Source organism: Eumetopias jubatus, unplaced genomic scaffold, assembly GCF_037043125.1.
Source record: "Eumetopias jubatus isolate StellerSeaLion01/CBP00866 unplaced genomic scaffold, mEumJub1_p1.0 scaffold_17, whole genome shotgun sequence".
Classification (NCBI taxonomy): domain Eukaryota; kingdom Metazoa; phylum Chordata; class Mammalia; order Carnivora; family Otariidae; genus Eumetopias; species Eumetopias jubatus.
The window spans coordinates 36339097-36361624 of record NW_028274823.1 but is presented as its reverse complement, the minus strand read 5'-3'; the positions used below and the strand labels follow the sequence as shown (position 1 = coordinate 36361624).

The following is a 22528-nucleotide window of genomic DNA, read 5'->3' as shown; positions in this document are numbered from 1 at the left end:
TCTTCCCACTCTGGCTGCCCCTGAGAGTGGCTCTCTGTGCCACAGAATGATAATTGGCTTCAAATTATCATTTGGCTTCTCCCCTTCCATAGTAATGGCAATTTTAGCTGGACACATGGCTACCCAGAGTAAATACTACATTTTCCCTTGGAGCTGTTTGAAGCCATGTAACTACTTTTTGGTCAATGAAATGTAAACATAAATTAACGTAGCTTCTTCCGGGAACTCACTTTAAGAATCAGTTGGCATCAGGTTCGGTTGTTGCCCGTTTGCCGTTCGCCGCTGCGATCGGTAGCCGCCATTGCAGCTTACTTTCAGTTGCTTTTTAAAGACGGAAAGCTCATGGTACAAATTGTTATTTCCAGTGCTGGGGCTGGAGGCCTGGCAGAATGGGTGCTGATGGAGCTACAGGGGGAGATCGAGGCTTGCTACAGCACTGGATTAGCTGGAAACCTCCTGGGAGACCTACGTTACACCACTGAGGGAATCCCTGTGCTGATCGTGGGGCATCTTATCCTGTATGGAAAAATCATCCATCTGGAGAATTTGCCATTCTTGTCAAACACACTCCTGGGAGCAGGACTGTGATGAGCTTGGCTGCAAGACTGGCACCCAGTACCTGGTGACAGCACTCATCAAAAACAAGATCCTTTTCAAAACTCACCCCAAGCCCATTATCACCAACGTCTCCAAGAAAGTATGAAAGAACCCCGGATTTTCCCTAGAGAGCAGCCAACTCCTTAGACTCGTGCTCTGTTGCCACCTCGAGGACGAATCCACGGTTCCCTGGGACCACGGGGGGGTCCTGTTTTGAACACAGGCCACCTGCTAGGCATGAATTCTGATCCCTTCCTCATGGCAACCGGTTCTGTTGGTGGAAATCTGGCCCCATTTCCAAGGAACCCATCACCTTTTCCAACTTCATCAGGTTCATTGGCTTCAAATCCAGCACCTTTCCCTGCTGGTGGTCGTGACCCAGGCATGGCTTCTTTTCCAAGAGGAATGAACCCCACTGGCACAGGTGCAGTTTCTTTCCCAAGGCCCAGTGGCCTTTTGGGCCCAGACCCACATCCATCTCTAAACCCTGGAGCAGGGGCTCTTCCAGGTCCAGGGCCTCTAACGGAAGGTTAGGGGGTCTCCCAGGGCCAGGTCCTCTGTCCAACTCAAGGTCAGGTGGTCTCCTGGGAACATGTCCTGACCCCAGAAGTGGCGGCCCTATGGGCCCTGAGTCTGGGCCCAACCTGAGAGCAGGTGTCCTGTTGACTTCTGGGAATGGTCCTCCTAATCCTAGCCCCGTTGGCCTGGGACCAGAACCAAGTCCCAATCTGAGGTCAGGCTTCATTGGTACAAACCCTGCCCCGAGGTCAGGTATATTTATAGGCCTGGGCCTTGGGCCTAGCCCAAGAGCAGGTGGCCTGGGCCCAGTCCTTGGACCCAACCCAAGGCCCTAATGTGGACACCAGAGTGGGTGGCCTCCTGGGCACAGAATCTGGTCTTAAGACCTCAAGGCCTAGATCTTGCCCCCATTCTAAGAGCAGCAGGTCTTTCAGGAGCAAATTCAGCTGCTTTCTCACAGGCTTCTGGAAACATGGGCACAAGCCCATCCTCTGTGGCAAGAGTATCTGGCCCCATAGGCCCAAACTCGGGTCCTGGCTCTTGGGGAATTGGCCTTCCAGGGCCAAATCCATCCATGTCCAGGGCTCCTGGCCCCATAGGTCCTAATTCAGCTCATTTTTCAAGGCCAGCTGGGCCCATGGGGGTAAATGCTAATCCCTTTCCAAGGGGGACAGGTTCAGGGTGCCTGAATCCAGCTGCCTTCCCTCAGTCCTCTGGCACATTGGCTTCAAAACCATCTACCTTCCAGAGGTCCGCTGGCATCCAGGGCTCAAGTCCAGCAATTTTCCCAAGAACCTCTGGGCCACCAGGCCCCAACCCAACTAACTTCCCAAGGGCCAGTGGCTTGTAGGGTACAAGTCCCGCTGCCTTCCCAAGGTCCACTGGCCCATTAGGCCCTGGTCAGGTTACTTTCCCCAGGTCAGCTCCTGGGCCCCTGGGCTCTTCTCCAGCAGGCCCTGTGGGTATCAACCCAGCTCCTTTTGCAAGGCCATCTGGGACCCTGGGTCTAAACCCAGCTTCCTTTCCAAGGATGAATGGCCCTGTAAGCAAGACTTCAGTCCCGTTTCCTAGAGTGGGGAGCCTCCCTAGCACAAACCCAGCTGCTTTCCCCAGACCAGGGGTGTCCAATGGCTATAATGTACCCAAACAGAATGTTACCCCCTTAAACACTGTTTTTTCTCCAGGACCACTTTGGTTTTCAGGCACCATGGTTCTGGGCAGGAGCTGTGTTATAAGTAAGGGTAGATGCGGAGCTACAGTCTGAAGTACATAGCTGGGGCTCAAGTTCAGATGAGCCATCTTTTTCCTCTGCTTTCTTGACTGAAGGTGAAATGTTATATGTGGGAGATGGATAACGGCAGCTGGGAATGATCCTGATCTTGAGAGAAAGGATCTCCAGCCCTCCAGAAGCCTGCTGTGCTTTTGTCCCACAGCTTTCTGGCCCTTGTTTCTTACTAGTTTCTTCAATTGTTCATGTGGACTTTTCCTCAGGGATACATTGGCCTGCAGGTCTCATTTCATACGTAGTCCCCTGCTCACCACTGGAGAATCAGCTCACTGCTCTCTAGAAATGTTGCATTGGTGAACAGACTGTGCTTCAGTAGCTCTGACCTAGGCAGCTTGGACCTGCCTCTACTGCCATACCTTTCCCTGGGAGCTTGAACACAAAACAGGAAGGTGGGCAACCACTTCAAGACCCACCAAATACAATTTCTGCTTGATTGACTGGGCCTGCAGCTTCCTTCTCCTGGGACTTTGAGGAGGCCAGAATCAAGGCTCCACTGCTCATCTAACTCCCTCTCCACTAGTACTCCCAATCAAACAACCTCAAAATCTAAACTGACATGGATGGGAATTGGGGTGGGCGGTAGGGGGATAAAGGGAAGCTATCACTGTGCTTCATTCAGCCTGATGTGAAAGGATGGCTGGTGTTTTTCCTGCTTGTATCTTTTCTTACCATTTCTTTAATAAATGGGATGGGGGGGCGAAGAATCAGTTGGCATCACCCTTTTATCATTTCAATTTCCTTCCTATTGGCTGGAATGAAAACAGCTACCATCTTGTACCATGAGGTGATCTTGGAAATGGAGATGACACAATAGACTAGGAACCCAGATCCTGGGGATTTTGTGGAGCAGAGCCTATGATCTGACTTTAAAGTGAGAGAGAAATTAACTTGTACCATGGTTAAGCCAATGTTTTTCCAATTGTGTAAGGTGAACTTAACTCATTATAACCAACCCATTCATCCCTGGCTTATAAACAGGGTGGAGATCCCTTGGAAAGAAACATTAACAGATGTAGTGTGCATTTTTAGCACAAAACAAAACTAATAATAATAGCTACTAATTATTGAGCACTTACTTTAACAGGCCTTATGTTAAGTATTTACCTCCTTTAATAAAGCTCACAACAACCCCCATATATAAATCAGGAAATTTAAAAGAAGTTAAGTGACTTGTCTAAGATCACATTGCTAGAAAATGGGAACCAGAATTTGAACTCTTGTCTGGATGGCTCCATAAACCATGTTCTTTGCGGGGTGGGTCCCCTTGGGTGAAGCCTAGGCTACACAGAGGGAGGGAGACTGGGGCGCAACTCCAGTTCTACAAAGTCAGCAGAAGCTCTGAATTCAAACTCGAATTTACATCCTTATCCCAGCCAGGTTCAATCATTCAGGGAAAATGTGAGGGCCAACTGTGTTCCTATCACTCTAAGATATTCTAGGGGAATGAGGCCCACATCACTTAAAGCCAGTTCCCTACAGTTCAACTCCCTTTTGAGGGCTTGTTGCACCTGTCCAGCTGTTCTTTTTGTCCTCATTTTAGCACTCTTAAGGATTTGAAAATTATTTTATCTAGGGTGAAACATCTGACTTATTGCATTTCTAATAGTGAATATACATCATTTTAGAATGATGGAATCGAGAGTGCCTTTGGGTGGCAGGAAGTGGGAGGAAACTTCTAAAAGAGCAATCTTGAGCCAGAAGTCAGAAGAATTTTCTTTGCATCAACTCTTTTCAGACTATGCAGAACACAAAAGGTAAGGAGTGGAACTCCACAGAGAAGTCAGGGGAAGAATATATGACTCTCAAATTCAAATGCGTGTTGGTGGAAATGAGAGGAACAGCAGGCTCGAGTGAGTCAAGCACATCAGCCTTATCAAGAAGCTCAATGAAGGGGACCGAACAAGAAAGATCAGTAGAGGAGTACAAAGTTTCCCGTCCACAGGAGAATACACAACGCAACAACCGCCTAAAACCAGAAGAAGACACCCATGTCTCCACGACCCTGTAAACTACCATCATTCAACCTGCTTCACCGAGACACTGTGTGGGCCTGGTTCTATCAGTTAAAGCTGAGCCCCAGAGACAGAAACTAGAAGCACATAAGTGACTCTCTGAATACCCAAATCAGAGGAATATGCCTGTCACAGCCAAGAAGGCCAACATGCAGACGAGGTTGTAAAGAAAATCAAAAGTGGACAAGGGGAAAACATCTCTGGAAAAGTCCAAGATAAAGATGTGATCTGAGAGGACTGATCCTCTGGAGGTAGCTCCTGACCCTGAGGAGGGGGTATCTGACCTGAAGAGTTACCACTCTTCTTGAGGAAGTTCATACCATTGTGGTAACAACTTTGGCCCAGAGGCTGTATTGGCCTCCTGGACCAGAACTGCAGCCAGGGCCAGGAAGATGGAGGCAATGGAATCACCACAAGAGACTTACAGTGTCCGGTGGTGTGTGGTTCATGGGAGAGGTCTCCCTGTGGACATGGATGGTTGGATTCACCTGCAGTTTTATGTTAGACCAGCCTGGATTTCAGAAAAACAAGGGAAAATGAGTACATGCTTCTTGCTCCCTTCCTGCAATTTCCCAATATGGTGTGCCCGTGTGTTCAGAGGAACAATGTATTAATAAAAAGCCTCCAATGAGATTAGAATACCAGGGGAAAGAGCACATTTGTGCTTGTAAGTGAGGGTAGAAAGGCAGGCAGTTGCACTGACAGGCAAACCTGCTTAAATGCTTAAAACAGGGGCACCTGGGTGGCTTGGTCATTAAGCATCTGCCTTCAGCTCAGGTCATGATCTCAGGGTCCTGGGATTGAGCCCCGCATCGGGCTCCCTGCTCAGCGGGGAGCCTGCTTCTCTCTCTCCCACTTACCCTGCTTGTGTTCTCTCTCTCGCTGTCTCTCTCTGTCAAATAAATAAAATCTTAAAAAAAAAAGAATGCTTAAAACAGATGTTTACAGTAAATAGGGGCACAGGCATGCCTTCCAGCTATGTCTAGAAAATTCTACAAATCTCTGGAAGTTTATCAATTCTACTAGAAAGTAGCAAACCTAAAAAAGGAACTGATAGAGGAAACAACTAGCAGTAATAATGTAATAGATGTGATTTTTTTCTAGTATCTATTGAATATTTACTTTGTGCCAGGCCAGGGTTTGTCACATTAGATCTTTACAAAAACCCTTTGATAACATTACTTTTAATTTACAGGTATCTGGAGGGTTTACACGTTATTAATTTATACCTAAGTTCTCACTGCTATAATGTAGATTCCAACCAACTTCCAGACTTCTTTTAGATGAGGGAGAAATAAATCTCTCTGTTTAAGCCAGTGTTGTGTTGATGATTTCTATTACATATGGTTGAGATTAATTATAAATGTTATATTTACCTAATTACAAGGGTTTTTGATACTACTATTGATTCAAACCCCAGTCCAAAAACTAGGGAAATATACCCTAGTAGACATTCTAAAAAATTATAGTCATAAGATACTCTTTCCAGTGTGCATCAGAGAAGGGAAAATCAGTAATTATCTGATATAAGGAAAATATATCACAGAAAAAAATAAGTCCTACAAGATAGCTTTTCAGTGTTCCAAGGCCTTTTATAGACATAAAAACTATATTTTTTCCCTGACCCCAAAATTGACACACCGGAAGTGATAAATATGAATGTAGCTACAGAGATTTTCAATAGGACTCTAGGAAATAATTATATTTCATTCATTTATTCATTTAAAACCATTTATTAATGGGGTGCCTGGTGGCTCAGTCAGCTGAGCATCTGACTCTTGGTTTCAGCTCAGGTCATTATCTCGGGGTCATGAGATCAAATCCTGCATCAGGCTCTGCACTGAGCATGGAGCCTGCTTAAGAATCTCTCTCTCCTTCTCCCTCTGTCCCTCCTCACTTGCACTTATGCTCTCTCCCTCTCTCTCTTTGTCTTGTTCTCACTCTCAAAAACAAACAAACATCTATGAAGCCCTGGGAAGCTACAGAAATGAAATGATGAAACCTGCCCTCTACGAGGCCAGGTGTCTGAAAGAGGCGCACAAGGAGACAGCCCCTGTGCTCCAGCGCGGGGGTGTGGCAGCCCGGGGAGTCACAGAGGAGGTATCTGATCCAATGTTGAGGGAGGAGGAAAGGCTTCCTAGAGGAAGTGATGCCCAAGGGAGTCCTAAGAGTTGAGTGGGTATCCCAGGAAGATTAATCTGGGTAAGGGTTAGCAAGAAAGGCAGGAAGACAGCTCCAGGTATGCCAGGAGAATGTGGAGCAGCGTGGTATGGTAGGAAACATGGGGAGGAGTGAGAAGAGATGAGGCCACTGCAGCATAAAGGAGTCACGCCATGAAGGCCTGGCACCACGGTGTCTAGGTCATCTGGAAAGCTCTACCGAGCACAGAATGCTTTTGAAAGAGAAGTACCTTTAGAACCCTTGTCATTTAGGGGCACCTGGGTGGCTCAGTCAGTTAAGCCTCCAACTCTTGGTTTCGGCTCGGGTCATGATCTCGGCATCATAGGATGGAGCCCCGAGTGGGGCTCCAAACTCGGCATGGAGTCTGCTTGTCCTTCCTCTGCTCCCCCCACTCACCCCGGCACACACATTCTCTCTCTTTCTCGTAAATAAATCAAATCTTCTTAAAAAATAAAAAAATAAACTTCTAAAAAAAAAAGAACTGTTGTAGTTTAGAAAGATGCTTTACTCTGGGTGAGCTCACTGACCATTCCTGCTCTAATACTATGAATCAAGAACTGGAGCAATTTTTTAAAATCATGGTAGGAACCTCCAAGTAACTCTTGTCCTCATTTGGGAAGGTAATATGGCTCACTAAATGTTCGTGCTTCATTCTGTCCTCCGAGGACATGCCTGGTGGATGTACCCAAGTCAGGAAAAGAGATGCATACCATTTGTTTGAGATATCAGTTCAAGCAGAAACCAGGAGCATGGACTGGAGTTGAGAAAAGGTTAGGCTCAGGATTCGGACCTAGGGCTCAGTGATAATGTTATCACCTGGATGGCTGCAGGGATTGAGGACCCAATAGGTGCCTATGTTCACCCCATCTCATGGTCCTGCTGAGGGAATTTTCTTTGTATTGGAACATTCTCTGCAGAGTCTAGGGGCTTTCTAGAGCACGGGCCCTGGGTTGGACCCCTGATGGCCCCTGGTATAATAGAGAAGCCCCTGCACCTTTCCCTACCACCCTCTGCATACTTTGGCCAATGGTGGTGAGTCCCTCCTCAGCAATTCCATGCCTTCTTTTACACAGTAAGGAGCAGGAAGCCAAATGCTGGGCAGGGACTGAGTCTGCTTTGTGCATAGTCATACATACACATATGTTTACTATGTATTCTAAGCATTTTACAGATATGTTATCCTCAAAACAATGTTATAAGGGAAATACTATTATTCCCTTTTTACAGATGAGAAAAAAGAACAGAGTGGTTAAGTACTTGCCTAAGGTCACACAGCTATAAGTATAAATTCTGCAAAAGTACAAACTTCCAATTATAAGATAAATAAAGAAGCCCCTGCACCTTTCCCTCCCACCTTCTGCATGCTTTGGCCACTGGTGGTGAGTCCCTCCTCAGCAATTCCATGCCTTCTTTTACACGGTAAGGAGCAGGGGATGTAATGTACATAATGACTACAGTTAACACACCTCTGTTAAAAGAAATTAGTATTTATTACATGAATGCTAGCATTTCTGGTTCCTTTGAGACCCCACTGTTCTTCCAATTTGGGGTACTTGTAGGTTTTAGTTGTTAATTAGGAGACATTATTAACAGATAAGGATAGATTTGTTCATCTTCTGGATATAAATGGCAATCCAAACACTTGAAGAAGGGAGTGAGGCTTGAGGGGGAGAAAACCTGAAAACCCTACACTGCAGTCCCATTAATCTTCAAACCCAAACACCCCGTCTCGGTTTATCTGAACAGGTCCCCAAATCTTGTTCCCCCCCAGTCACTAAGGTCTCTGTCACATTAGCCAGCTTTCCACTCTCCAGGCGAGCCAAGCACACTGCTCCTCAAGGACTGTGCACAAGCTGCATATACTCTTCCCCCAGGTTTTCTTCTGGCTGAATAATTTATTACCATTCAGGTCTCGGCCTAAGTGTCATTCCTTTTTGAGGCCTTCCTCAAGTATCCAGTCTACAGAACTACCCTCCAGCCCTTACCCCCATCCCATTAACCTGCTTTGTTTTCTTCAGAGCATTTGCTAGTAACAGAAATAGTCCTTTTTGTTTGCTTGCTATTTCCTTATTTCTTTCCTCTTCCCACTTTGGAATATAAAATCCTTGAGGTAGATCAGGGAGGTTGGCAGCATAAAGAAGAAGTGCAATGCATATTTGTCCAATGACAAATGATTCAACAAATTACAAATCTTTGCCAAGCACTGGCCAACACCAAGTCAAATGAGGAGAGGAACCTCAAATCTCCACACACCCATCTCTCACTGCCTGAATCATGCAGGATAAAATGCCCAGGCCCCAGAGATCCTGCATCAAAGGCCCACTGATGACACTCAGTTGCCCGCAGAGGTCCTTGCCAGTCTGAGAAATCAAATTGGGAGCTTTGGGCATGAGGCAGTTGCCTGTGAAATCAAACCGAAAGGAGCCTTAGCACCGAGGACTTTGGAAATCTGCGTGACTGCTAGTAAGCTTGCTGGGGGGAGAAAGTTGACGCCGCCTCTAGATATCAACAGGGAGGATTTCTTGTTGTTGTTCCAGTTTTATATATTGGGGTGTAGCATGAGATTTCACTTGGAAAAAAAAAATGTTTCTTTGATTAAAAAAAATTGTTGGAAACCATTTCCTTAGACAATTTCTCCTCATTGTATACTAAGTATAAGTGCTAAAGGAAATTTTTTTTAACTGAGGTCTTTCTCAATATTCACAGGAAAAGTTTTGAATATTGTCCTTCCTCGACAACTTCAAGGCCAAGCACCCCGTCTGCAGGCACAGGAGGTTGAACCCATTCACCCCTCTGCCCGCCCTTCCCTCCTCACCAGGTCGCGCTCATTGCCTGCTCCAGGCAAAACATGTTAGGAACTTGGAGCACTCAAACGTGCCACCGGCCTATACCTGTACTTCATAGGAGAAAGGAAGAAGAGAAACCAGGGAAGTAATTGCCCTAGAAGTAACTCAAGCGATGGACATCCTACACCCAATGTCCACCAAGTGCCCACGCCTCCTATGGATAAGGTAACCGCAGGCTTGCTAGCAGCTAATGAGGCACATCAGCATCTCAGAATTTTGGAAAAAGGCTGCTCACAGCCTTGGGAATGATTGGGAATGTTTAGCTGAAAACACAGGCCTTCCTCTGACTTGCACTTCATGCCTCTAAACTTCCAAGGTGCAGCTTCACTGCTGCAGGGGGGGTGGGGCGGGGAGAGTAGCGAGGATTCTGCAGCAATGCTCCCCAGCCGCACAGGCCCAGAGGCTCAGAGGCCCAGAGCAGCCACCCCCACACCTCTGCATTGTGACTGCCACCCCACCGCAGCTAGGCAAAAGATAATAGTAGCACTGGAACCTGGCCAAGATTTGACAGAATGAAGAGCAGGCATCTAAACACAGGGCATTGGCTCCAGCATTTGAACTCTGTCTGCAGGGTTGGTTTCAAGGTTATAGTACACTCAGAATGACCTCAGAGGTCAGGGCACCCTGCCTGTAACCCAACTCCCACTTACTCAACTTCCATGCCCCTTTTATGCCACTCTTCCTACATACCAGCCTCTTGCTGCGGCAGCAACACAAAGGTGTAAGGTGACATTTGAATCGTGTAAGTATACAGGTGGTGAGTGCACACCACCCTCAAGTTGGATGGTGACAGTCGCCACTATATTTAGGGACAGAGATTAGCACAGGCTTCAGTGAGTACTGCAAGTACTGGCACAGGGGCTCTTTGCATTGTGCCAGGAGCCTATTAGTAAATGTAGAACTTGCTCCAGGCCAACTGGCAACACAAGCACTTTGAACTTCAGACAGGGAGAGAAGAGCCTCTGATCATTAAAGAGCTACACCCTTGTGGTCAGCCAAAGGGTTGATTGAATCCAACAACCTATGTGTCTGTGTCTTTTGCTGGGGGTCAGTCACTAAATTGTCATCGTGGATGTCCAGCCACAGCCCTAGTCCTGAGGCCAGAGGTGTGCTACCAGGGGCAGGTGGGGACCTGTCCCTCAAACAGCAGGTTTTAAGTGGAGTATCTACCACTCAGAGGAGCAGGGCCAGCATCCCAGTTCACAAGAGGTGCTAACAGACGATGTGGCCCAGGTCTCCGTTCACAAATGGCCTCAAATTTCAAATTTTGAAATGATCTGCAAAAGAATTATATACACAGTCACCAAGATAACCCTGACAAGGGTGAAGGGAAGTGACATTCGAGATAAAACTTTTTTTTTTTATTGGTAGTCACCATACAGTACATCATTAGTTTTTGATGTAGTGTTCCATGATTCATTGATTGCATATAAATTAGCTGCTTCTTACCAGATGACACTGCTTGGAGTACATTAAAATAACAATAATGACAGACACTTATATAGTGTATACTGTTCTAAGAGTCCAGGGCCCCTTCTAAGACTTGTATTTAATCCTCACAAAAACCTGGGGTGCCTGGGTGGGTCAGTTGGTTTAGTGTCTGCCTTTGGCTCAGATCATTATCCCAGGGTCCTGGGATCAAGCCCCACATCGGGCTGTCTGCTCAGCTCAGCCACTCCCCCTGCTTATGCTCTCTCTCTCAAATAAATAAGTAAAATCTTTTTTAAAAATCCTCACAAAAACCCTATGCCCATTTTATAGATTAGAAACTGAGGTACAGGAAGACCATATAATGTGCCCAAAATCACATAGCTCATAAGATCACACAGCTAATTAAGTGTTGGGTTAGGATTTGAACTCAGGCTGTCTGGGCTCCAGAGTCCCTGTACTTACCTACTATGAACTACTATGAAGTACTTACCTACTATTTTAAAAATAAATCCTCGGTACCAGCACAAATTACAATTTTACAGGTTAAAGTAGTCACCTCTTAGCATGGAAACACTTAACATTTCACCATTTTTTAATATCCCCAGGAATCTCTAAAAATGGAAGACCCTCAGGCTCTCTAAAAGCCCTCAGGCCAGTCTAGCAACAGCTGGTCTTCTTCACAAGGACTGCTCCTACTCTAGAGAACAGTAATTCAAGTTCTGGACGAGGATGGGGAGACCCCATGAGTGGGCCTCCCTCTGTGCAGCAGAGTCATCCTTTGCTTGGTCATGTCCACTTCTCAACCCAAAGCTCTCAAACTAAGAATCAAGAGAGCGTCTCTATACCTGGTAACTGGTAATGCCAAGGCCTCCAAGGGCTTCCATATTGTCCCAGCCTCTCCAACAGAGTGGAAGCATTGGGGGGGCAGTGCCAGCCATCCAGCCAAGATGCTGAGAGGTATAGCCCACTATGAGCTCTAACTGACCTACGAAAGGAAAAGGTAGTTCTTCAAAGCTGGCCATTAAGTTGTAATAGCTAATAGAGTCCTAGATATGCTAGAGGAGAACAGTGTGTACAATTCGTATTTGATATATGGACAGTAGGATTTATTTACTCAAAACCCATCTACTGACCCTCCCTGAGAAGGCACTGTGCTAGGCACTGTAGGAATGGAGATGGTTGAGACATGACAGCCCAGAACAGGGGCAGCAAACACACAGACAAATCACTCTATTACAGTGTAGTTGGCAGAGTAGATCATGGCAGGTCTGAATGCCGTAAGACTACTTCATTCTGGAGAGAGAATTTGTGGAAGGCTCCTTAGGAGAGCTGACATTTGCAGGCAGCCTCTAAGGATGAGCAGACATTGACTTAGCCGAGCAGAGAGCTGAGCACATGATAAAGAGAATCCCCAATTACCCAATTATCCCATTACCATCTTTCCACCTTTGAGCACGCTTCCTGTTAAGCAGTTAATTTAATTAATATTTACTGAGCACCTATTATGTAACTATAATGCTTGATTATAATTTTTTTGTTTTATTTTAAATTCAAGTTAGTTAATATATAGTGTATTATTAAGTTTCAGGAATAGAATTTAGTGATTCATTAGTTGCATATAACACCCAAGGCTCATTATATCAAGTGCTCTTCTTAATGCCTGTCACCCAGTTACCCCATCCCCCCACCCACCTCCCCTCCAGCAACCCTCAGTTTGTTTCCTATAGTTAAGAGTCTCTTATGGTTTGTCTCCCTGTTTTTTTTTTTTTTAAGATTTTATTTATTCATTTGAGAGAGAGAGAGAAAGCACAAGCAGAGGGAGGAGGGGCAGAGAGAGAGAAAGAGAGGGACAAACAGGCTCCCTACTGAGCAGGGAGCCTGACACAGGGCTCAATCCCAGGACCCTGAGATCATGACCCAAGCTGAAGGCAGACGCTTAACCGACTGAGCCACCCAGGTGCCCCTCCCTCTCTGTTTTTATCTTATTTTATTTTTCCTTCCCTTTCCCTATGTTCATCTCTTTTGTTTTTTAAATTCCACATATGAATGAAGTCATATGGTATTTGTCTTTCTCTGACTGACTGATTTTGCTTAGCATACCCTCTAGTTCCATCCACATCATTGCAAATGGCAAGATTTCATTCTTTTTGATGGCTGAGTAATATTCCTGCACGCGCATATATGTGTGTGTGTGTGTGTGTATGCCACATCCTTATCCATTCTTCTGTCGGTGGACATCTGAGCTCTTATTGTGGCTGTTGTGGACATTGCTGCTAGAAATGTTGGAGTGGGTGTGCCCCTTCGAATCACTGTTTGTATCCTTTGGTTAAATACCAAATAGTGCAATTGCTGAGTCATAAGGTAATTCTATTTTTAACTTTTTGAGGAACCTCCATATTGTTTTCCAGAGTGACTGCCCAGCTTGCATTCCCACCAACAGTGTAAGAGGGTTCCCCTTTCTCCACATCCTTGCCCAACATCTGTTGTTTCCTGACTTGTTAATTTTAGCCATTCTGACTTGGTGTAAGGTGGTATCTCATTGTGGTTTTGATTTGTATTTCCCTGATGATGAGTGATGTTGAGCATCTTTTCATGTGTCTGTTGGCCATTTGTATGTCTTCTTTTGAGAAATGTCTGTTCATGTCTTCTGCCCATTTCTTGACTGGATTTTTTGCTTTTAGGGTGTTGAGTTTGATAAGTTCTTTATAGATCTTGGATACTAGCCTTTATCTGATACATCATTTGCAAATATCTTCTCCCATTCCATACATTCCTTTGCTGTGCAAAAGCTTTTTATCCTGAGGAAATCCCAATGGTTCATTTTTGCTTTCATTTCCCTTGTCTTTGGTGACATGTCTAGCAAGAAGTTGCTGTGGCTGAGGTCAAAGAGGTTGCTGTCTTTGGAGACATGTCTACCAAGAAGTTGCTGCCTCAAGGATTTTGATGGATTCCTGCCTCACATTGAGGTCTTTCTTCCATTTTGAGTCTGTTTTTGTGTACGGTGTAAGGAAGTGGTCTAGTTTCATTCTTCTGCATGTGGCTGTCCGATTTTCCCAGCACCATTTGTTGAAGAGACTGTCTTTTTTCCATTGGATATTCTTTCTTGTTTTGTCAAAGATTAGTTGACCATAGAGTTAAGGGTCCATTTTTGGGTTCTCTATTCTGTTCCACTGATCTATGTGTCTGTTTTTGTGCCAGTACCATACTGTCTTGATGATTACAGTTTTGTAATACAGCTTGAAGTCCGGAATTGTGATGCCTCAAGCTTTCGTTTTCTTTTTCAACATTCCTTTGGCTATTCAGGGTCTTTTCTGCTATCATACAAACTTTAGGATTGTTTGTTCCAGCTCTGTGAAAAATGCTGATGGTATTTTTATCGGGATTGATTTAAATGTGTAGATTGCTTTGGGTAGTATGGACATTTTAACAATATTTGTTCTTCCAATCCATGAGCGTGTAATGTTCTTCCATTTCTTTGTGTCTTCCTCAATTTCTTTCATAAGTGTTCTATAGTTTTCAGAATACAGATTTTTACCTCTTTGGCTAGGTTTATTCCTAGGTACCTTAAGGTTTTTGCTGCAATTGTAAACAGGATCAATTCTTTGATTTCTCTTTTTGCTGCTTCATTGTTGGTATATACAAATGCAACAGACTTTTGTGTGTTGATTTTATATCCTGCGACTTTGCTGTATCAGTTCTAGCAATTTTTTGGTGGTGTCTTTTGGGTTTTCTACGTAGAGTATCATGTCATCTGCAAAGAGTGAAAATTTGACTTCTCTTTGCCAATCTGGATGCCTTTTATTTCTTTTTGTTGTCTGACTGCTGAGGCTAGGACTTCTAGTACTATGTTGAACAGCAGTGGTGAGAGTAGACATCCCTGTCATGTTCTTGACCTTAGGGGGAAAGTTTTCAGTTTTTCCTCATTGAGGATGATATTAGGTATGGGTCTTTCATATATGGCCTTTATGATGTTGAGGTATGTTCCCTCCATCCCTACTCTGTTGGGGGTTTTTATCAAGAAAGGATGCTGTATTTTGTCAAAGGCTTTTCTGCATCTATTGAGAGGACCATAAGATTATCCTTTCTTTTATTAATGTGGTGTATCACATTGATTGATTTGTGGATGTTGAACCACCCCTGCAACCCAGGAATAAATTCCACTTGGTCATGCTGAAAAATCCTTTTACTCTACTGTTGGATCTGATTAGCTAGTACCTTGTTGAGAATTTTTGCATCCATGTTCATCAGGGATGTTGGTCTCTAATTTCCCGTTTTAGTGGGGTCTTTGTCTAGTTTGGGGATCAAGGTAATTCTGACCTCATAGAATGAGTTTGGAAGTTTTCCTTCCATTTCTATTTTTTGGAACAGTTTCAGAAGAATAGGTATTAATTCTTTAAATGTTTGGTAGAATTCCTCTGGGAGGCCAACCAGCCGTGGACTCTTGTTTGTTGGGAGATTTTTGATTAGTGATTCAATTTCTTTGCTGGCTACAGGTCTGTTCAGATTTTCTATTTCTTTTTTTTTTTAACTTTTTGAAAAGATTTTATTTATTTTAGAGAGAAAGATAGTTCTTGAGCAGGGGAGGGTCAGAGGGAGAAAGAATCTCAAGGAGACTTTGTGCTGAGCACAGAGCCTGAGGCATGGCTCAATCTCAAGACCCTGAGATCACGACCTGAACCAAAATCAAGAGTCAGACACAACTGACTGAACCACTCAGGTGCCCAAATTTTCTATTTCTTCCTGTTTCAGTTTTGGTACTTTATATGTTTCTAGGAATTTATCCATTTCTTCCAGATTGCCTAATTTGCTGGCATATAATTGCTCGTGATGTTCTCTTATAATTGTTTGTATTTCTTCAGGGTTGGTTGTGATCTCTCCTCTTTCATTCATGATTTTATTTATTCGGGTCCTTTCTCTTTTCTTTTCGATAAGTCTGACTCGGAGGTTATCAATCTTGTTAATTCTTTCAAAGAACCACCTCCTAGTTTCATTGTTCTGTTCTACTGTTTGTTTTTTTATTTCTATATACCATTGATTTCTGCTATAATCTTTATTATTTCCCTTCTCCTGCTGGCTTTAGGCTTTATTTGCTGTTCTTTTTCCAGCTCCTTTAGGTCTAAGGTTAGGTTGTGTATTTGAGACTTTGCTTGCTTCTTGAAGTAGGCCTGTATTGCTATATACTTCCCTCTTAGGACTGCCTTTGCTGAATCCCAAAGATTTTGAACTGTCTTGTTTTCATTTTCATCTGCTTCCATGTATTTTTTAAATTCTTCTTTAATTTCCTGGTTAACCCATTCATTCTTTAGTAGGATGTTCTTTAACTTCCATGTATTTTTGGTTCTCTCAAATTTTTCTTGTGGTTGACTTCAAGTTTCGTAGCATTGTGGTCTGAAAATATGCATGGTATGATCTCAGTCTTTTTGTACCAGTTGAGTCCTGAGTTGTGACCAAGTATGTAATCTATCGGGGAGAACATTCCATGTGCATTCAAAAAGAATGTGTGTTCTGCTGCTTTAGGATGAAATACTCTGAATATATCTTTTAAGTACATTTGGTCCAGTGTGTCATTCAAAGCCCTTGTTTCCTTGTTGATCTTCTGCTTAGATGATCTGTCCATTGCTGTGAGTGAGGTGGTAAAGTCCCCCACTATTATTATATTATTATCAATGAGTTTCTTTAAGTTTGTTATCAATTGATTTATATACTTGCCTTCTCCCAAGTTAGGGGAATAAATCTTTATCATTGTTAGATCTTCTTGTTGGATAGACCTCTTTATTATGATATAGTGTCCTTCTTCATCTCTTATTACAGTCTTTGGTTTAAAATCTAGTTTGTCTGATATAAGGATGGTTATTCCAACTTTCTTTTGACATCCATTAGCATGATAAATGGTTCCCCACCCCCTCACTTTCAATCTAGAGGTATCTTTGGGTCTAAAATGAGGCTCTTGTAGGCAGTATATCAATGGGTCTTGTTTTTTTATCCATTCTAATACCCTGTGTCTTTTGATTGGAGCATTTAGTCCATTTACATTCAGAGTAATTATTGAAAACTATGAATTTAGTGCCATTATATTACCTGTAAAGTTGCTGTTCCCGTAGATTGTCTCTGTTCCTTTTTAGTCTTCGTTACTTTTGGTCTCTCTTTCCCGCTCAAAGGGTCCCCTTTCATATTTCTTACAGGGCTGGTTTAGTGTTCAGGAACTCCTTTAGTTTTTGTTTATCTGGGAAACTCTTTATCTCTCCTTCTATTCTGAATGACAACCTTGCTGGATAAAGTATTCTTGGCTGCATATTTTTCCCATTTAGCACATTGAATATATCATGCCAGTCTTTTCTGGCCTTCCAGGTCTCTGTGGAAAGGTCTGCTGTCAGCCTTACGCATCTACCCTTGTAGGTTAAGGACTTTTTCTCCCCAGCTGCTTTCAGGATTCTCTCTTTATCTTTGTACTTTGGAAGTTTCACTATAATATGTTATGGTCTTGACCTCTTTTTGTTGATTTTGAGGGGAGTTCTCTGTGCCTCTTGGACTTGAATGCCTGTTTCCTTCCCCAGGTTAGAGAAGTTCTGAGGTATGATGTGTTCAAATAAACCATCTGTCCCTCTTTCCTGCTCTTCCTCTTTTGGGACTCCTATGAAATGGATATTATTTCACTTTATGGAATCACTGAGTTCCCTAGGTCTACCTTCATGATCTAATAGTCTTCTTTCCCTCTTCTTTTCAGCTTCATTATTTTCCTTAATTTCCTTCATTATTTCCTTAAAAATATGCAGCCAAGAATACTTTATTCAGCAAGGCTGTCATTTCCTTAATTTTCCTTCTATATCATCTATCCTCTCCTCTGCTTCTTCAGTTCTCATGGTGATTATATCCAGGCTGTTTTGCATCTCAGTTATAACATTTTTTTATTTCAGCCTGACTAGTTTTTAGGTCTTTTATCTCTGCAGTAAGGGTTTCTCTGCTGTCTTCTATGCTTTTTTCAAGTCCAACTAGTAGTCTTATAACTGTTTATCTAAATTCTTGTTCAGATATATTGCTTATATCTGCTTTGAGCAAGTCCCTGGCTGTGATATCTTCCTCACCTTTCTTTTGGGGAGAATTCCTTTGTCTTGTCATTTTGGCTAAGTTTCTATCTTTTGCATGTTATAAAAGCTTGTTATATTTCCTGCACCTCAGAGTAATGCTATATTAAAAAGAGGTCATACACTGTCCAGGGCCAGGCACTTCGGGAAGTGTTTCTGGTGTATGCTGTGTGCACTCTGCTATTGCATTTTGGCTGCTCTTTCCCACTTGTTTGTAGTGGGGAGTGTTTGGACCTTTAACTAGGTGTGCTTTAATTTGTTTGTTAAGATAAGCCTCACATCTGCCAGTTCTCTCCCTTCAGTTGTGCAGATAGTTTCCTTAATCCTCAGATCATATTCCTAGTTGTTCAAAATAGTTTGATTTGATCTAGCTGTGTTCGAGGGACAAGGCAAGCTCCCCCCTCCACCATCTTAACTCCTCCCCTCCTTGACTATAATTCTTGAAAATTGGGAGACTACCTGGAATTCTTCATAAATATTTTAAAATGATTAAAAATTAGGTATTTCTCAACTAACTCTAATGCATGTTTATCTTCAGAAACTAAACTCAGTAGGGCCACAGGGCAAATGCTGGATTGCACACACACACACACATACACACACACACACACACACACCACCTCTTTGAGGATGGGGACTGCAGAGAGTTTTTAGAGCATTTCCATCTTTGAACTTGATTCCCTTCCTATTCTGATTCTTTGGATTACATCTGTTGGGTTGGCATCCTCTTGAAGGATTATTAGCAACAGATCATACTCCCAGTGGGGACTTGGTATATGCCTGACCCCCATCAGGGTGGCTATGATCAGAAACAGATGCCTACCACATGCAAGCATGGTGAGGCTGTCATGCCATCTTTAGGGATGTTGAATGCCAATCTGACTCTGTTCTCTCTCCCTTTATGGCCCTCAAATACTATAGAAAAAAATCTACTTATAAGAGGAAGCCAACCAGGTGCTACCCTCCACTAAAGCTTCCAAACCTGGAGCAGACTGGAGCTGCCAGAAAGAACTTTAAACGAAATGTAAAGTTTTAACTAGCACCTATAACTGGATACTTTTATTACTGAAATGACATCGTGTTTGTGACAACTAACTAGAAAACCTTTAATTACCTACATATGACTAGAAAAGTCCGGGGACCTGCCCTAAACATACCTGGGGGCAGAAGGGAACTAGCTCTACAGAATAGGTTTAAGCAGGTGGTGGGGAAAATAATTAAGTTGGTTTCTCCTTGTACTCTCCAAAGTTCTGCCTTTACAGTGTAATGTTTACCTAGTTTTCCCAGGAATTCTCAATATTCTGCTAGCCCAGCGGGTTGAAAGATGTCATCAATACAGTGGCTAGCCAGGTTCAGGTTTCCAACAGCCCCGCCTCTGCACTGTTCCCTCTGCCTGCAATGCCTTTCTCTCCTTTGCTGAGAAAGTCCTACTTGAAGACCTGATCCAAATGACAGGCTCTGTGTCACTTTCTCTGAGTCCCTCCAGGCATGTTGTGTGGCCACAGCCCACTGTACATGGCCCTACTATTGCCCTTATATACTGTCATTTAGGTCTGTTATGTTATCTATTATGTTCCTGGACTGTCATTACCCTCAATGTATTATTTCTATTTGATGCTCAAAGCCCAGCACAATGCTTGCCAAAAGGGCCAGTTTGGTATTCATTCACATATGATAAATAAGTAAATTCCAGACTGCAGTTGCCCAAGTTGATATCTGTAGCTTGATCCACAGATGTTTAATATGTTAATCAGCTATCACAGTAGTAATGCTGCATAACGCTCTCTCCCTCTCTCTCCCTCTTGCTCTCTCTCTGTAACAACAAGTACTCATTTTTCTTGCTCAGGTAGGGCAGCTATGCTTCAGGCAAAAATTTGGCTGGGCTGGGCTGCAGGCTGCAGGTTGGGTTCAGATTTTCTCTACGTGTTTGCTCGTTCTGGGACCAGGAGCTACGTGGGACATGTTCTTCTCATAATAGATTACAAGACATAAGAGGTCAAGCCAAATGAAGCAAGCACATTTAGAGACTCTGGTCATATCATGTCTGTTAACATTGCATTGGCCAAAACAAGTCACATGGTCAAGACCAACATCAAGAGTGGGAGATATACTTTACCTTCCACAGTGTCAACAAAGCCAATGGCAAAGTATATGGAGGTATAATGCTTTAACCGGAGCCAACTGGGAATTGGGAAAGAAGAACTGGGAATAATAATCCAATCTACCAAATGTATTTTTCCCATTTTGGGGCCTCAACCATCCATTTATTGTGTTCAAATGACACCGTAGCATCCCAGACACCAAGTCAGTCTCTCTTGCTAACCATGGACATTGGTTAGGCTATCTCTAGAGCTCAGCTTCTGCATCCACAAGACAACGAAGCCATGCAATGGCCCAGAAAACCAGTGGTATATGCCCTTTTGATAAGAAATAGAAAAATTGCATCCCAGATATTTCCATTACTACCTTTCTTAAGAAAATGATTGGCACTGCTTACACTAAATTGTTTTGGGTTTGGGGTTTTGGGTTTGTTTGTTTGTTTTACTTTGTGTTTATACTGCATCATGTTTAAGATGTGTCTAATTATTTTTAAATCTCACTTGAGGGACACCTGGGTGGCTCAGTCAGTTAAGTGTCTGCCGTCAGCTCAGGTCATGATCCCAGAGTCCTGGGATCGAGTCCTGCATCAGGCTCCTTGCTCAGCAGGGAGCCTGCTTCTCCCTCTGCCTGCTCTGCTTGCTGCTCCCCTGCTTGTGCTCTCTCTCTCTCTCTGTCTCTGACAAATAAATAAAATCTTTAAAAAAAAAAAAGTAAATCTCACTTGAACTTCAGCCATGCCTGCAGTTGTTCAAGTACTTAAAAAGTCTCTAAAATAATAGATTATCCAAAATAATGTGCCATGTTATGGCTTACGAGTGATTCTAGGTGATCTGATGATTTACAGACTGTGATGTGGTCAGACCCAGCTGGAAGAGTCCATTAGGATGGCAGAGAGAATTAAGAAATCAAAGGCCTCAGACAAGCATGTGTTCTTGTCCCCAGGGCCACGAGGGGGACACTCTCCTATTACAGTACTATATATAGTGCTTGTGTCCTCTGAAAGTAAGAATTTTTTTACAGAGTGCTAGAGATTTAATCTGGGCAGAGGACACTGTGACCTGCTCTCTGATGGTCAGGGCAGACCAACCAACTTCCTAGGGTGGTAACTGGAGCTGATGAATTCATTCTTGCCTCACTGCTTCATCCTTGAACTTTTGTCTCCTATAGACCTGGGGCTGGAAACCCCAGAAGAGCTGGACTCAGCCACTGAATTTTTTTAACTTATCATATGCAAAGTCATTATAGTCAGTGGGAACGCCCACAGTTAGAGAAATACCACTCCAGCCTGTGGTGTTGGAAAGTACAGTTTCCATACTTCTTTAATAAAATGTTAGACCATGACATTTCTTTTTATCAGTCCAATTTTTCTATTCATAATGGTACTTCCCTTGAGCTAGAGGCCTCATTCACTGTGATTTTACCTAATACTTAATCCAAAGGCCAACAAGCAGCCTTGCCTAAACCAGCAGAAGGGAACCCTCAAGAAGACAGTTACTATGGAAATGGGAGAAAAGGCAGGAAGCCCCCACCCCACCCCCTAAACACCCACACACGTGTTCTATTCCTAAGAATTACATTACATGATAGGTCTTCAACAGGGCGATGACCTCTAGAAGTTTGCCATGTCCCTTCTCTCTGAGCCTACGGAGCAGCACGTAGCACACAACCAGTCAGTGAACCTTGCCTCTCCCCACTACACAGCCTCCCACCTGCTTTTGAAAGCCAGCCAAAAAATCATCCAGTATCCACACAGATTGCCAAAGAACAGAGGCAGATGCTATGCAAAAGCAGGCAGCATAGTCCAAAGAACCCCAGAGTTAGGAAACAGGGGTTGTGGCCCTCCCACTAATTGTATGGTGACCCTGGGCAGGCCCCACCATCCTGCTGCACCTCAGCCCCCTTTCTGATCTCCTCCCCAAAGTCAGTTTTCCCGCATTCTACTCTAGCTGAGTGCATTGTTTGATTCTTTTCATAATTTAACATAATTTGTAATTATTTTCTTTTTACATGCTCTTAGTCTGTGCTGTCCACTAGAATATAAACTCCTTTTGGCCCCCTGAACCCCCATTGTATACCTAGCACAACGCACTGTCAGCACTCAGTAAATAGTCATTTAATGAGTAAGTGCTATCCAATGATCTAGTTTTAATATTCGATGACTTTCACTTAGTCAAAGCAAAAATAAAAACAAATAACAACTATATGGAAGAAAAATCAGCTCTTTTGTAGTTCTCAGGGAAGAAATGGGGAGATGGATGATTAAGTAGAAAATCCCCTGTTCATCAGCTGCTCCTTCTTATGATGTCTTTTCTAACCTCACAGAGGACAATTTATTTTTATATATTTACATTGTTAAAATACCCTGGGAAATTATTGTGAGCACAGAAATTGGAAAGTCTTTCTTATCTTTCGGGCACTTCTTGTCTTTCTAGTATCTCTTACCTGATGCAATAAATCATTTTAATTAACTTT

The 22528-nt window shown here is 43.4% G+C and overlaps 2 pseudogenes; both read left to right on the top strand.

The window, feature by feature from the left end:
- The first annotated feature begins 303 nt into the window (after positions 1-303).
- On the top strand, positions 304-703 carry LOC114205430 (chromosome transmission fidelity protein 8 homolog pseudogene; annotated as a pseudogene).
- A 1050-nt stretch (positions 704-1753) lies between these two features.
- LOC114205281 (developmental pluripotency-associated protein 4 pseudogene) lies at positions 1754-5047 on the top strand (annotated as a pseudogene).
- The last annotated feature ends 17481 nt before the right edge of the window (positions 5048-22528 follow it).